This window comes from Mauremys reevesii, linkage group 15, assembly GCF_016161935.1.
Source record: "Mauremys reevesii isolate NIE-2019 linkage group 15, ASM1616193v1, whole genome shotgun sequence".
Lineage (NCBI taxonomy): Eukaryota > Metazoa > Chordata > Testudines > Geoemydidae > Mauremys > Mauremys reevesii.
Genome location: NC_052637.1, coordinates 39349975 through 39366736, shown reverse-complemented (window position 1 = coordinate 39366736; position 16762 = coordinate 39349975). Strand labels below are relative to the sequence as shown.

Genomic DNA, 16762 nt, shown 5'->3' with positions numbered 1-16762 from the left:
AATATAAAACTAGTGTGAAAGGAGGATGAACTGGAAAAGGAGTGACATAATTTGTAGATAAAACAAAATTTGTTTAGGTTAGTCAAAACTAGAAGACTGTGAGAGACTACAGATGGACCTAACAGAGTTTGCCAAATGGACAGCATAATGGTAGGTGAAATTCAGTGTGGACAAATGCAAGGTAATGCATGTTTGAAGGAACTTTGAGCTGCTAATACCTATTGCTGGGTTCTAAATTCATTGTGGCCACTCAGATTAAAAACCTAGGTATTGATCTAGATGCTAAGTAAACTTTTCAGTGTGAAGCAACGGTCACCAACAGCAAACAAATCTAAAAAAATGGGATAGAAAACAATAAAATCTTACGTCATTGTATAAATCAATTGTACTTTTTCATCTGACATACTTTATTCAGTTCTCATCACCTTCTCTCAAAAAGGAGATACAAATTTTTTGTCACCCGTCTCATAACACCTCTTATTTCTTCTTATATCCATGAAAAAATTCCTGTACGAGAAGAGTTTTTGAAAAGACTGGGCCTATGTGTAGAGAAGATAGAGGGACATGGTGGAGGCATGCAAAATAGTGAATAGAATAGAAAAAGTAAAATGGATGCTATTTTACCCCGGAAGGGGAGGGGTGGAACAGGGAGTACAAAGGGCGAGGCCCTTAGCGTAGTCAAGGCAGCACCAGGGAGGGAGGCGGACGCAGACCGCCGGCTGTTCCCTCCAGACCCTGCTGCCACGCCAGGGGAGACCCTGGGCCAGGAGGGACCTGACCTGGAGGAAGGACTGGGGCTACCAGGACTGCCCGCCACTGAGTACCCGGAGGAACTGGAGGAGCCTGACGCGGAGAGGGAGCTGGAGCTGCCAGCAGCTGAGTACCCGGACGAGCTGGAGGGACTCACTCAAGCAACCGGGTAGGAAGTAGCCAAGGGACAGAATTGCACAGTGCGGTGAGTCTGTTTGGTCTGCGTGTTGCGGAAGGACCCCCGCTGACCCAGTGGCAGGACCCTCACCCCGCCACTGTCAGGGCCCTGGGCTGGAGCGCAGTGGAGTTGGGTCGGCCTGCGTTCCCCTACCCCAGCCAACCCGCCTCAGGGAGCAGAATCCCGACAACATTGCCGACCCTTGCCGGCGCCCCCCTGCCCGAGGGGCACGCTGCCGACCCTTGCCGGCGCTCCTCCCTCCGCTAATTCCCCAGTGACAGAGGCGTGACCCAGGCCGGCCAGTGAGGCAGTAGCTCCCCACCTCCCCTTAGTGGCTCGGTGGGCCAGCAGACACACATCACAACCCCTTACTCTCAAAATGAGTCCCAATTTACAAAAAAAATGTAAAAAACAAAAATCCTTTTCCATTGTATGTGGTCTTCTGTGCCTGTCTTCCAGAACCTTTCAAACACTTTACTCATGAGTGGTCCTAACGAAGTCAAAAGGACTACTTGCAGTAAGTGCTGTACTTGGTAGTAAAAGTCAGCAGGGTTGGATCCTTAAACTCCCAATCCTGCAATGAGCCCCTTATGAGCACCATGTAGATGCTCCCATTTCACAGCTCTTTGCGGCATCGGCATATCAGCCTGTAAGTTCTTCAGGATAGGGATGATCCCCATTGCTGTGTGTGTACCACACCAAACACATCTTGGGTGCTTTTGCTGTGGTGGTGTATGAAACCCTTGTTTATGTTGCTGGCACTGTAATGGGATCTGGAAGTAATTACTGGAGCCTCCTTTCTTTATGAATGTATTTTAAGAGTTTGTCAAGAGCTTGGAATAATATACGTTCTTACATAATAAAATACTAATGTTCATGAATAAATAAAAGATTGACTTGAATGGGACTTAAGCATGTACTTAAAGTTAAGCATGTGATTAAATGCCTGGGTGAACAGGGGTAGACTTAACAACGTGCTTAATGTATGCTTAAGCACTCTGCTGTCTCAGGTCTTCACCTCCAGTTTTCCCATCTTTAAAATAGTTACACACTTTTCCATTCTCACATGAGTGTCCTAGGCCTGATTCGCCACAGCCTTGTCTCTTGTGGAACCATTTATATTTGTACATAATGCATGTAACTCACTACCACTGCTGAGTGTGGAATTCTGATGTGGTATTTTACATCTGCTTTGCACAGGTGTAATCTGCCATATAAGGTGCAAGGCATTGAAGAATCAGGCCTAACATTTGAAAACACTCTAAAATTCCCAGACGAATAGTGCTAAATAAAGTAGAGATTGATGTCTGTCTATTTTCTGCAAGAACATTTATTTGTTTGGCAGCAGGAGGTAGCATTTTTTTTAATATGGGTGTATATAGTAATGTGGTGTAATACAAAAGCAGCAAATTCACACTCGCTTTTCTAAAAAAATCGTCTGTACAGCAAGACACATTGGGAAAGAAAAATAATCTAGCTGCTCTCATCTGAAAAATACAAGTGTTTGTAAAGTGGCTAAGGGGTTCTCAAACTGGGGCTCAGAACCCCTCGGGGTTGCAAGGTTATTACATGGGGGGTCACAAGCTGTCAGCCTCCACCCCAAACCCTGCTTTGCCTCCAGCGTTTATAATGGTGTTAAATATACCAAAAAATGTTTTTAATTTATAAGGGGTGTCACACTCAGAGGCTTGCTGTGTGAAAGGGGTCACTAGTACAAAAGTTTGAAAACCACTGGGCTAACAATGACTGAATTTAGATTTTTAACAAATCTAGAAGAAACCACATGCAGCACTTTAAAAATCAAACAAACAAACACAAAAAGCCCTTTGTTTTCTGTAAATGTGCCAAGCCCCTTTAAATGTACGGGACTCCTTCTCTGCTTCACTTTTTTACTTCTACAGGGGGTCCCCGTTATAGTCTCCCACTTATCTGTTTTGCATATCCGCCGCTCATCAGTAGGGGAACGTGTTCCAATTCACGTCGGTTCTGATCCGCATATCCATTGTTTGCAGTACTGTACTGTAAGTTGCAAACAACGGATGTGCAGACTGACGTGAATCGGAACATGGCTGGAGCACTGGGTGGGTGGAGTGGGGAAGCCCCCGACTCCAATCCCCGACAGGAGTGCTTGGCAGAGCGGGGCAAACCTTGCACCCTGACCCCGTTCCCCGGCAGGAGCACCAGGCGGGCAGAGCGGGCAAGCCCCGAGCACCAGGCAGGGGAATGGAGCGAATGGAGGCCACCCATTTTCCAGGAGCCCCTGGCCATAACATCTATTTCTGCCCCCCCCAAGGCTGGATGGAGGTAGGGAGAGGCGGCCAGATCGCTTCTACCATTCTGCCCCCCCAGCAATGCCCCCCACATGGGGCCCACCCAAGTGTCCTCTCCTGCCTACACCACTGCTGTACCAGCAGGTCCCTGGTATACGTAGTTTCAGTATCCGTCGCCCTTTTCAAGAACACAAACCCGATGTATACTGGGGACCCGCTTGTATAAGCTTTTTAAAAATTCTACCTCTCAACAAGGTTTTATCTGAAAACAAATGTGTGTGAATTAATTCTGTGTGAAGGGGATAATCCCCTTCTCTCCTTCAAGACCCCACGGGCTGTAGATGCAACAGATCTGGTAGAGTCCTGCTACACGGCACAAGGGGCAGCTTCCTAGCAAAGAGGGAAGAGGTCACATAGGAAAGAGGCAGGGCTGTGTTTCTGCAACTACATAGATCCGCCAGTCATTCTCCACCTCCGTGTAACGAGAGATCAACTTTCTGCTTGCTTTGCTCACCTCACAGAAAGGCAATTTGGACTATAGAGTTCTCTTGTTGAGAATACAATAGAGTTCTGCTTATGCTGCAATGCAGGTTTTAAAAAAATGCATAGAGTCTGTCCCCTCCCCTCCCTCTGTGAATGTAAGGTATTGGGCATGGTAGGAATGAATGTTTGTCTGTAGATGAGGATATAATTACAGTATACTATGGGCATTGCATGCAATGTATATATTATAGTGGTAGCCTCTGGTGCCCCTGTTGTTAGGGGTCCATTGATGTTCCATATCTAAAACTTGTTTTTCAGAGATTTTTAACTTTCCCATAAAAGTTTTTTATTTTGGGTTGAAACTTGCTATATAAGGGGTCACACTAGGATTGAACTTTCTGTTTATAACATGGGAGTTGGTGTGAGCATTTTAAGTTATAGGAAGTATTATATCTATTCGGCATTGGTGAGGCCTCATCTGGAATACTGTGTCCAGTTTTGGGCCCCACACTATAAGAAGGATATGGAAAAATTGGAAAGAGTCCAGCAGAGGGCAACAAAAATGATTAGGGGACTGGAGCACATGACTTTTGAGGAGAGGCTGAGGGAACTGGGATTATTTAGTCTGCAGAAGAAAAGAATGAGGGGATTATACCTGTATAATAGTAGAACTGACTGCATAATGGAGAATTTTCCACAGAAAAGTAACTTTTCAGCAAAAATAAATAAATAAAAAACAAAATATTTCAGTCAAAAACTGAAATGTCACAGTGTTGCCTCCTGGGACGTGTAGTTCACATGCCTCACGCTCTCATTCTTCTTTACAGTGTGGCTCCCTAACTGGCCTGTATCTCCCTTGATACACTCTTGGTGAGTGGGAGGCTGTACTTCAGAGTAGAAGATAAGGCCCAGTCCATAGAGGAGAATGGGAGACATGAGGCAACTGTTGCCTCATGGGAGTTGTAATTCACAATGGCATTTCTGGATTGAAATTTTTGGTTTGGGGGCTGAACATTTTTCAGTTTCCAGGTGTTTTGGTTCTTTGGTATTTTACTCCCCTCCCCACCCCACCCCCAAATATAATTTACTAGAAAAAAACGTTTTGAATGAAAAACTTATTGACCAGCCTCAATAACTACACACATTTTAAATTACACTGGTATATACTAAGGTGTAAACTTTCCCGTGTAGACAAGCTCTAAGCTATTCTCCCACCTCAACAAACAATAGAGAGCAGAGCCTATTCTGAATTATAGCTGAAGTCCATGTTGATAGGAAATTCCTTGTTGAGTAGCTGTAGTCATAATTGTACTTTGGATGAAGTGTATGTATTTTATTATTTGAATGAAGTTTGAAATTGGGTTTGCTCCAAGGGTTGACAGCTTTGGGTTTGCTCCAAGGTTTGACAGCTTTGCAGTATTTGCGGTATTATACAATTAAAATAATAACGAATGCTTTAGAAGTGTTGGTGCCCATGCTATGTACAGTGTGGTTTCAGTTTGCGTTCAAGCTATAGATGTTCAGTGCCTCAGTTAAAGCTGTCTTTTTCTTCAAAGGCACCAGCAGTTTTACGATCTTGTTCTTAAGTTTAATTGTTTGCAGAGATGAATCAAATGTGCTTGAAAAATGCAATATGTTTACTTGGTATTCTTTTTTCCATGTGAGGAGAGGGAGAAGAGGAGACCCAAGGGGAAACTGTTCTCTAGCTTCATCTTCATTGTCGGATGCATCCAGTTCACCACTGGATACCTTAGTAGCAACGTGAAACATTCCCAATTATCTACTTTTAAGTGCTCGTGTTTTGTTTCCATTGGGAGGAATTTAGTTGGGAAGCAGCAGCAGTTTTTTGATGTGTTTTTTCCATTGGACCCTAACAGCCCTGTTTTTATTAATTTGTACTGTACCCCATACTGATTTTCAACAGACCAAAATCTAAGAACACCACCACACGTGCAAAAGCATATGACTGTAGTTTCATTCAGCCAAGTCTGTGGTCTGTTAAATGATGGGCCGCACAGTGATTGTTGTCTCCAAATGGAATTGGGACACAATGGGAAAGTCAGTTTTCATAAAGAATGTTGTTCCTGGCTGGCACAGTCTCTCATAACGATCCTTCATAGAAAGAAACCAAAAAGTGGCACTTCACGGTAATGCTTCAGTGACACAGCACAACGTGAAAAATCTGGTCTATTAGCACAGTGCAGGAAAACCTGGCACCTGCTCTCTCCCAGCAAAGTTAAAAATACACGGAGGTACGTTAATTAGATAATGATTTCTTAATCATGGCATCAGTTGGTATAACTTTGGAACACTTATACCCATCAGTGATACTACCAATGAAGCCTTTTGTTTAGTAAGAATGTCAGACAGGAGCCTTCATAGACTGTAACTCAAAGACTGATTGAGGATTAAATAACAGAATGGCCTAGTGGGGCAAAGGATCATAGTAGCCAAAGATGGGGAGATGCCCATTATGTCACAGTTGCACACCTTGTTTGGAAGGAGTGTGGGGGGAGGAACTGTAGCCTTCCTTGCATAGAGATAGAATCAGTTATTAAATTTGATGACAAGCGTGATCCTAGCCACTTCTGAGAAATCCTGTTGGCCACAACTCCAGATGCTGAATGGAGGACATGGTGACGAAATAGGACTTTGCATTATCCACCCATAATTGGAGCTTCCAGTGGTTGCCTTTGCTTTGGTTTGGGGAGTTAATTTGTTTTTTGAGTTTTCCTTTTAGCAAATTATGACTTAGCTTACTTTTTTAGTCCTATAATAATTAGTAGGTCCCCCCGCTTTAAATAATGGTTTCCCTCCATTTATATCACAGGTTGGCCCTCTTTCCAGTTCTGTGTACAAAGGGATGGCTCACAGCCAATCTGGGATAACGTACTGGATCCACTATTCTGCAAACCACTATCAGCACTGCAGAAATGGTAACGTTTGGGAATTGTTTGTTGAATGCATTATAAAATATCTATTCCCAATTTTTTCACTTGATGGATTTATTTTTAATGTCCCTCCGTTTTCCTGGTCATTAATCAGATTTGCTTGATGATCCTATGGTATATTCATAGTCCCTTTTTGCCTTTAAAAAACTATCAGATAAACTTGTCTGACTTCTGTACTGAGCCTAATAGTGTGTGCCTATATTCATTAATTTATTATCTTAAGTTTCAGAGTGTATCTATCCAAAGTGATTGTACTGCCCTATCGCTGTAGTATCTTAGTGCTGCACAGCCCCCCTGTGAGGCAGGGCAATGCTATTATCCCCATTTTATAGATGGGAAAATGAGACACAGAGAGGCTAAGTGATTTGTGTAAGGTCACTGAAAACCAGTAGCAGACTGGGGACTTGAAGTGAGGACTCTGAAGTCCTCGGGTAGTGACACAACCACTGGGCCATACTTCCTTTCTGTATGAGTAAACACAGATCCATAATTTGCTCTTGATTATCCTCTGTTGTGCTATGCTGCCATATGTCGAGATGCCTTTCTTTGGCCTTGGAAAGCAATGTCTATTCTGATATGTTCATTTTTGTCTTGTTAGCATTTTCTGTTTTTCTGCTTAGTAATATCAACTGATATTCTAAGTGCAGGACTTATTTTCTGTGTGTATTGCCTAATCCTGTTGGGCCAGATTGTGAACCCTGTATTCCCAATGCAATCAGTTACTTGCACAAGTAGTCCTATTTACTTTAAATCATGGGACTAAATGTGTGTGGGTGTGTGTATGTAACAGCTCACCAATGGGAGTAAAGAGTTCACAGTATGGTTCACTGCCATTTTAATATGCTAATAAAAAATGTTATGGCTGAGCCAAAGAAGGGGAATTCAATTACTTTACATTTCCTTTTAAAAACACCTCATATTAGTTTTAACTGGAAAACAACTATTTCCATACATCCATCATTGAGTTAACCAGGGAATAATTTAAGGATTGCATGCAACTTTCAGCAATTCCCAGTATTCCATGAAGAGTTATACACAAGAGCTGATACAATGGGAAAATGAAAGAAATGTCCATGAACAGCTTGTCTGGGAAAGGAATATTCCATATGTGCCACTGTATTTCAAAATTCCCAGGACAGCACAGAAATACTTAGGCTTTGTCTACGCTACCGGGATAAGTCAGCCTAAGTTATGCTACTCCACCTACGTGAATAACAAAGCTGGAGTCGACGTAGCTTAGGTCAACTTATTGTGGTGTCTACGCTGTGCTGGGTCGATGGGAGATGCTTACCTTAATCTTCTCATTCCGGTGGAGTCGACCAGAGAGCAGTGTGTGGTCAATTTAGGGATAGCTCAGTGGTTTGAGCATTGGCCTACTAAACCCAGGGCTGTGAGTTCAATCCTTGAGGGGGCCATTTAGGGAACTGGGGTAAAAATCTGTCTGGGGATTGGTCTTGCTTTGAGCAGGGGGTTGAACTAGATGACCTCCTGAGGTTCCTTCCAACCCAGATATTCTATGTTAGCAGGTCTTAACTACACCCGCTAAATCGATTGCAGCAGCATCGATTCCCCGGTAATGTAGACATGGCCTTAGCCTGCAAATGTAGTGTGGTCTGTGGTATGTACTTCGCTCCTAATAGCAAATCAACATATATTGAATAGAGCAGAGCTCACGTGTGCATTTTGAATCATATATTTGAAATCTGAGCTATGGCTAGTTAATTTACAGAAGTTTATGCCAAATGGCAGCAGCAGTTCACCAACAGGAGGGGTTGCAGCTCTGGTGAATCACTATGAATGTACGCTAGTCCTGACCATTAGCACGCTGACTCTCAGACAGTCCCTTCTTCCCTCTCACCCACATAAATCTCTTTGGTTTTCTGACACCCTGCATCAGATGAAGACAGAAGGTCAAAAACATGAGGGATGATGGTGGAAAACAAAGCCTGAAACTGACAGAATGAAAGAGTTTCTTCAACCCTCTTCTGAGGCTGTATTACAAACCAAGGGAACGTACCTATCAGCTACCATTGAAGCTGTCAAATCCTGTCCTAAGGAGCTATCCAGGGTGTTAAACTGTTTCATCAGTCCTGAGTGCCTACAGAAGCCAGAATGAAGTGCTGCAGATTATCATCATACCTCTCTGAATACATCACACAAGTTCAGGAAAGCTTCTCAAACAGCCTGGATCTGCTCCCCCTATACTGGTCAACAAATAGCCCACCTGCATTCCCAGAGTTCAGTACCGTCACTCCTTGGTGTACTGAATGCCCTAAAGGAGTCTTGACCCAAAATCTGTTAATCTCACCTGTGCCCTTCCTGAGAGAATCAGTAAGAACTGGTGCCGCTCTTGATTGAAATAGCCAACGTCTCATTCAGGGAAGGAATTTTCCTGTTCCTCCTCCAAACATACAGTAATGCAACTTAATTTACGTAAAAGCCTTTGGTGAGGGACCTTGTCAAAGGCTTTCTGGAAATCTAAGTATACTATGTCCACTGGATCCCCCTTGTCCACATTTGTTGACCCCTTCAAAGAACTCTAATAGATTAGTAAGACATGATTTCCCTTTATGGAAACCATGTTGACTTTTGCCCAACAATTTATGTTTTTCTATGTGTCTGACAATTTCATTTTTTACTATAGTTTCAACTAATTTGCCCTGTACTGACGTTAGACTTACCGGTCTGTAATTGTCGGGAGCACCTCTAGAGCCCTTTTTAAATATTGGCATTATATTAGCTATCTTCCAGTCATTGGGTACGAAGCCGATTTAAAAGACAGGTCACAAACCATAGTTAATAATTCCGCAATTTCACATTTGAGTTCTTTCAGAACTCTTGGGTGAATGCCATGTGGTCCTGGTGACTTGTTACTATTAAGTTTACCAGTTAATTCCAAAACCTCATCTAGTGACACTTCAATCTGTGACAATTCCTCAGATTTGTCACTTACAAAGGATGGCTCAGGTTTGGGAATCTCCCTAACATCACCAAAGGCTTTTATGTAAATTAAGTTGTCATGGGATAAGAGGGAAGAGCCTTTCATGAATTGAGAACTGGTTAAAAGACAGGGAACAAAGGGTAGGAATAAATGGTAAATTTTCAGAATGGAGAGGGGTAACTAGTGGTGTTCCCCAAGAATCAGCCCTAGGATCAATGCTATTCAACTTATTCATAAATGATCTGGAGAAAGGGTTAAACAGTGAGGTAGCAAAGTTTGCAGATGATACTAAACTGCTCAAGATAGTTAAAACCAAAGCAGACTGTGAAGAACTTCAACAAGATCTCACAAAACTAAGTGATTGCGCAACAAAATGGCAAATGAAATTTAATGTGGATAAATGTAAAGTAATGCACATTGGGGGAAAAAAACCCCAACTATACATGCAATATGATGGGGGCTAATTTAGCTACAACTAATCTGGAAAGAGATCTTGCAGTCGTTGTGGACAGTTCTCTGAAGACATCCATGCAGTGTGCAGCGGCAGTCAAAAAAGCAAACAGGATGTTAGGAATAATTAAAAAAGGGATAGAAAATAAGATGGAGAATATCTTATTGCACTTATATAAATCCATGGTACGCCCACATCTTGAATACTGCGTACAGATGTGGTCTCCTCATTTCAAAAAAGATATGCTGGCATTAGAAAAGGTTCAGAGAAGGGCAACTAAAATGATTAGAGGTTTGGAACGGGTCCCATATGAGGAGAGATTAAAGAGGCTAGGACTTTTCAGCTTGGAAAAGAGGAGACTAAGGGGGAGATATGATAGAGGTATATAAAATCCTGGGTGGTGGAGAAAGTGAATAAGGAAAAGTTATTTACTTGTTCCCATAATATAAGAACTAGGGTCCACCAAGTGAAAATAATGGGCAGCAGGTTTAAAACAAATAGAAGGAAGTTCTTCTTCACACAGCACACAGTCAACTTGTGGAACTCCTTGCCTGAGGAGGTTGTGAAGGCTAGGACTGTAACAGGGTTTAAAAGAGAACTAGATAAATTCATGGAGGTTAAGTCCATTAATGGCTATTAGCCAGGATGGGTAAGGAATGGTGTCCCTAGCCTCTGTTCGTCAGAGGGTGGAGATGGATGGCAGAAGAGAGATCACTTGATCATTACCTGTTAGGTTCACTCCCTCTGGGACCCCTGGCATTGGTCACTGTTGGTAGACAGGATACTGGCCTGGATGAACATTTGGTCTGCCCAGTATGGCCATTCTTATGTACTTTTAATTTTTTGCGCAGAAAAAAGCTTCTGCTGAAAAGGTGTTGCAGTTCTGCCTTATGCCCACCAGAGGGCGCTGTGGCGATGGAACAAAGCCGCAGCTGCCAGCCAGCTGGGGAAGAGAGAGAACCTGCAGCGCCTTCTTCACAGCGCCTGTAGGGCCAGGTCAGGAGACAGACAGTATGGGGCTGCTGGGCGGGAGGGGAATCACAGACAGGGGCTCATAAGGGCTAGTGGGGGAGAACAGACTGGGGCAGGAGCTGAATGGGAGTGGAGGCACAGGGCCATGGGTGGAGGGAGGGCGAGGGGTTGCAGGGCCACATAGGGACGGGGGAGTGGGTGTCTGAGCGGGGGTGGAGGGACACATGTGACTGACAATGGAAAAGGCTAGGGGTCAGCCAGGGTCTGCATGGGCTGTGTCTCTCCTCTCCCCCCACCCCCCCAAAAAACCCTGTTCCATACTTTTCCCACCCATATTCAACAACCCTCCAAGTTCACACCCAGGCTCCTTCCAAACAATTCTTTCCCTCTCCCTCAGCTCCTCCATTACCCCTGACCGCCCCAAGCCTTTGCCCTACTTCCGGGGGTGTGTGGGAAATATGGTTCTGTATTGGAGTTTAATTGAATTATTACTCAGAGTTCTGTATTAATATGCCCAGTAAGGAATCTATTTGTTAAAAAAACATTTTCTGAATCTGTTTTTGTTGTCTGTATTGGTACAGTCATACTTGCTGACAGGTATTTTGAAATAAATGACCAAAAATAATTGAAGCTGGTGCGATTATATTGTCACTTTAACGAACAAAATATGCAGAATTTTGCAGAATTTGAAAATATTGTGAGCAGAATTTTTAATTTTCTATTGCAGAATTTTTAATCTTTTGGCACAGAATTCCCCCAGGAGTAAAGATCAAGGAACAAGTGTGTAAATGTTAGATTTGACTTCCATTTTCCTAAACTTACCAAAGTCCAGGCTAAAATTTATAGATTTGGGTCTTGGTCCTGGAAACATGTATGCTTCATAGGACTGATGCACATACTTAAAATTAAGCACGTGGATAATGTTTGCAGAATTGGGACCTTGGATGCCTAAAGTTAGGCACCTACATTTATATTTGGATACCTAAATAAGTTGCATGAATTTCAGGGGTGCTTGAGCATTTCTCTCTCTCCCTGACTTCAGTATGATTTTTAAAAGCAACCCTGACCCAGGTAAAATTATGCAAACTAGTAAAAACCCATGGTCTTTTGGTATCTTTCTTTCTTTGGTGAATTTCTGGTCAAGCTGTTAGTATTTTGTCACCATTTTTACAATATGTTGATGGTAATAATGACATTTCTTGTTCCTGAGGGCTTGTCTACGTTTACCAAGCGGAGAGTTTAGGTAATCCACCACCCTGAAAGGTGGTAGGTATGTTGACAGAAGAAACCCTCCCATCAACACAGCACTGTCTACACTGGGGCTTAGGTCGGTATAACCGCGCAGCAACAGAGTTATACTGATGTAAGTTTGCAGTGTAGTGTGGAGTCTTGTATCAGACTCTCAGTGGGCTTAGAAAGAGGTAACAAAGTCCAGAGTGGTTTATTAGCTCAGTGTCATGGGAAAGATTCTGCAGTTAATGAGCTCTGGGTAGAGACGCAGGTTTCTTTGCACTCACTTGAACAGAAGCAGCATACAAACAGCACACAGAGGTTTGTTGAGCTATCTAAAATGATACAAGTTGGGCAGGGGGGATGTTGTGATGGTGTTTAAGGCAGCCAGGCCCTGCTTTAGGGGCATTGGTGGGCAGGACACCCCACCTCCCCCATGGGTCTGGCCATGACTTGGGGGGTGGGGGAGAGGTGTTGGGGCAAAATGCCCCCCCCGCATTAGCCCGAGGGGGCGAGTTGGGGCGGGGGGTTACCCAGGCAGGGTGTCCCCCAGTGGGGGTGGGGGGCATGAGGCAGGGAAGCTACAGGGGTGGGTGTAGGGGGGTTGCCTGGAGGAGGGGGCTGAAGGGGCAGGACCCGCCCCCAAGCAGCCAGGGCGGGGGAGACACGGTAGCCTGACGGGGGCTGTCAGCCCCGGGTGCCCCAGCCCCTGGGAGGGGGGAGGGTTGTGTGGGCAGAGCCGCAGCCGCCCGGCCCCGCCCCGGGGGCGGTGAGCGGCGAGCGGGGCCCGGCCCCTCCGCTGGCGCCGGGCGGTGGCTACGCGCTGCGGCCGGGCACTGGCGAGCAGGCGGGGCGGTGAGTGCCGCCGCGGGGGGCGAAGGAGGGACCCGCGCCGGGGTCACACGGGGACCCCCCCCCCTTTCCCGGCTGGGTGCAAAGCCCGCGGCGCCGGGGGGCCGGAGCCAGCGATCTCCCCGGGCGGGCCCGGGGGACCCACGGCAGGTGGCCTCGGGCGGAGCCTCCGTGCGTTTAAACGCCACGGGGGCCTGGGGGTGTGTGTGTGTAGGGGGGGGGGGGTATGTGTGGTGGAAGGGCCCTAAGCAGTGTGTGTGTGTGTGTGTGTAGGGGGGGATGTGTGGTGGAAGGGCCCTAAGCAGTCTGTGTGTGTGTGTGTGTGTGTGTGTAGGGGGGGGGATGTGTGGTGGAAGGGCACTAGGCAGACATGTGTGTGTGTGTGTGTAGGGGGGGTATGTGTGGTGGAAGGGCCCTAAGCAGTGTGTGTGTGTGTAGGGGGGGATGTGTGGTGGAAGGGCCCTAAGCAGTCTGTGTGTGTGTGTGTGTGTAGGGGGGGGGATGTGTGGTGGAAGGGCACTAGGCAGACGGGGGGGTGTGTGTGTGTGTGTGTAGGGGTATGTGTGGTGGAAGGGCCTAAGCAGTGTGTGTGTGTAGGGGATGTGTGGTGGAAGGGCCTAAGCAGTCTGTGTGTGTGTGTGTGTGTGTGTAGGGGATGTGGTGGCAGGGCACTAGGCAGACATGTGTGTGTGTGTGTGTGTGTGTGTGTAGGGGGGGTATGTGTGGTGGAAGGGCACTAGGCAGTCGTGTGTGTGCGTGCGTGTTATGCAGATTACATATCATTGACAATACATTGATCACTTTGGCTCACGTCTCTCCTGTAATACATGGGTCTATACTGTCTGATGTAGGCATGGCCGGTGTATGGCTATGTGTATTCGTAATGGCTGGAAGTAGAGAGGTAATAATAACCCCATCCTCTCCGCTGTCTATCCTGACGGTCCACAAGGCTCCATTTGTTTGTGTTAGTTGTGTGTAATACTTCGATGCTTTTTTGTAGAACCTGTTGTCTGAGGACCTCCCTGTGCTCTGCAAACGCGCCCCATGAGGTAGGTGAATATCATTACCCCCATTTTACAGATGGGGAAATGGAGGCACAGAGGCTGGGGATGGGCTGTCAGATTCAAATTATGGGCCTTTAGTCACTTATAAAACAGAGCTGGCAGGTAGGATGCCACATACCCATTGGGGAGGAGACTGATTGCCTTTTCTGTATACATGTTGGTTTAACATTTTATTGTCCAAAGAGTGAATCCCAGATCTGCAAAGTAAGTGGCAGGCTAATATGCTGGACATTGGAACATTAGGGATGTTTTTGTTTTATATTTATTCACTCTTGAAATTCCCCCCACCCCAGTCCACTATCGTAATGCATTCATGCTATACTGTATTGACTGATGCTATAGGAAAAGAAGGGCAAGAAGCCTAACTGTATGCAAGCAAGTGAAACTTTTCATTTCATCAGAGCATTAGCTACTATATATGTTGTTACAGTCTCCCATAATTGTACAGTAAGCACTATGAAATGTAGTTTATGCATGCATTTTAGTTCTGATAGGCTTGCGTAGAAGAGAGAATGTGGAGAAAAAGGGAATCAAGGGAGGGAAATGAAAAATGGAGAGGACCAAGATAGGGCATTTTCCACAAGTTCACAGGCAAAGAAACAAAGACTCTGTCAGAGAGAGAACTTGCGGTTAGGAATATGCTAGAAGTCTCTGGGCCATGAGAGCATTTGGCCAGATCAGAGAGGAATAGGAAAGTCTCAGAACCCTGAGAAAAAAAAAGCCATTGTGTAAACCATTCTCTTAATGCAACTTGGTGGATTATATTTTGAACTGATGTTATCCTGCAATTAAATTGTCATTTCTATCTTGGAGATAAATGTATTGTGTTCTACCAACGCTGAGGTCCAGCTGACATTCATGAGAGAGAGAAATGCAGTTCTGAGGAAGAATTTAGTTCCTTTTGTAAAATTCTTAAATCGAGCACTTAGCTTAAAATGTTTAGAAGCTGGCAGACAGGATGAGGGCATTTCCCTTTTTTATGGTCATCGTGTCTGGTGCCTTCCTACAACTGGATGACCAGCAGGGACAATGAACTGTTTATCTCTTCATCCCTACGTATAGTGTCATCTTTTTGTGCCAGGATTTTATTTTTCATTTGGTGCTGGCTTGGTTGTTGCTTTTCAACCACATTTCCAAGTGAGGCTAGATTGGCACATTACTTTCAGCCTAAACAAACAAACAAAAGCTAAATTGTAAATAACTATTCTACAGTCTAGCATTTATTTGTTTTTTTCAAGTAAAGTCAGTGCAATTGATGGTGAAAGGCCATTTGGTGAAGAAAAATAACTCTCTCAGTCCCCTCATCTTCTGTTTTTTGTACTCTCCTTGTGCTGCACTGATATAAGCATCCGCCTCCCACATGTGAAAATAACGTAGGAAGACAGTAATTTTCTGGGCACTGCTTTGACTGAAACACTCCAGGGCCGGGTAGAGTAACTTCAAACCACTTTCTTTATCAGTGTTTGCAGGGAAGTCTAATATATTCTCAGCTATCTGAAATGCAATTTTATTTAATGCACTTTTGTAGTTCTCCATGAGGACACTTTATAAGAGGTAGTGTTAAGGATTAATTTAATGCTTTTGAAGTTATTTTTGTCCCTTAACTAGAACTGGGTAATTTGGTTAATTACCCACTGAATGCATGGAAGTATTTTTACTATAATTGGTCTTAAATGACTATCTGGTTAAATGAGAACTGCCCAATTTATAGGCTACATTTTTATTGATCTTAAAAGAGAGTAAAGTCTCTGATGAAAGAGGGCATGCAGATTTAGTCCCCAGGTCTGCAGATCCACAGGAGTAAGTCAGCAGAGTTGCTTGGCAGCAAAAGTGTTTGCAGAATCTGATGACTTCTGTAATGTTTGAAATTCAAGAGCAGAATGTAAACAACAGTGAAAATAAATACAGCTAGCAATGCCTGTTGTCACAACAGTTTTTCATTCAGTTTAAAGTACCGTAGTTGACTTGAAAATCTCTAGAGAAATTATATCTGCACGTTTCCCCATCAGATCTAATTATTAACATAGGTTGGCCTTTAGAGAACTTTTGTTTTGTTTTTCTGTTAACAAAGGGAAAAAATAGTGGAGTTTAAAATATAAGGTGGATTTTTTTTTAAATGTGATGCAACATATTCTAAATGGAATCCATTCAGGAGATTAGCTTTTCTGTGAACCTGCAAAAATGACCCAAATGCTTCAACTGAATCTGATTGGATGGACCGTTACAGCCTCATGTTGAAGTCAGTGGGGTACTGCACAAATGCAAGAGTCGGCCTAGATGGATTTGAATTCAGCATCAGGGCCTATATAAGCCGGAAGTAGTCTTGTTCCCCCACTCTAACCTCCATACAAACTTGATATATGCATCTGGCTACAAACAGGTTGTTTTACTTTTTGTTTTTGGTGCCACAAGCTAAAATAAATCATGTCAGCTTCAGCTTAATTGAGCCTGTTCTCTTGGTCAGATGATTTTTGTACTCTCAAAAGCAAGTTTCCATAGTTTAGCAGCATAGTTTAGTGAGTACTGTAACCTTAAACTACCTGGTGTCTAAAAGGACAGAGTCTATGGACATCATTACTTGCACTCTGAATGTACGGCAAATATATATACATACACACCA

At 44.3% G+C, this 16762-nt stretch overlaps 1 protein-coding gene across 3 annotated transcripts in view; it reads left to right on the top strand.

Moving 5' to 3' along the window:
* Positions 1-16762, top strand: part of ABCA5 (ATP binding cassette subfamily A member 5) — a 96743-nt gene that overhangs the window by 29102 nt on the left and 50879 nt on the right. Inside the window, exons 4-7 of one of the 3 annotated variants that reach the window (XM_039500855.1) lie at positions 6512-6617; positions 10876-11020; positions 12207-12323; positions 14079-14127. The gene's annotated coding sequence lies outside the window, so the exon portion shown is untranslated. Of the gene's footprint in view, positions 1-6511; positions 6618-10875; positions 11021-12206; positions 12324-13019; positions 13082-13804; positions 13980-14078; positions 14128-16762 lie in introns of those variants that run through there. The other 2 variants (XM_039500856.1, XM_039500857.1) reach the window with 2 other exon arrangements.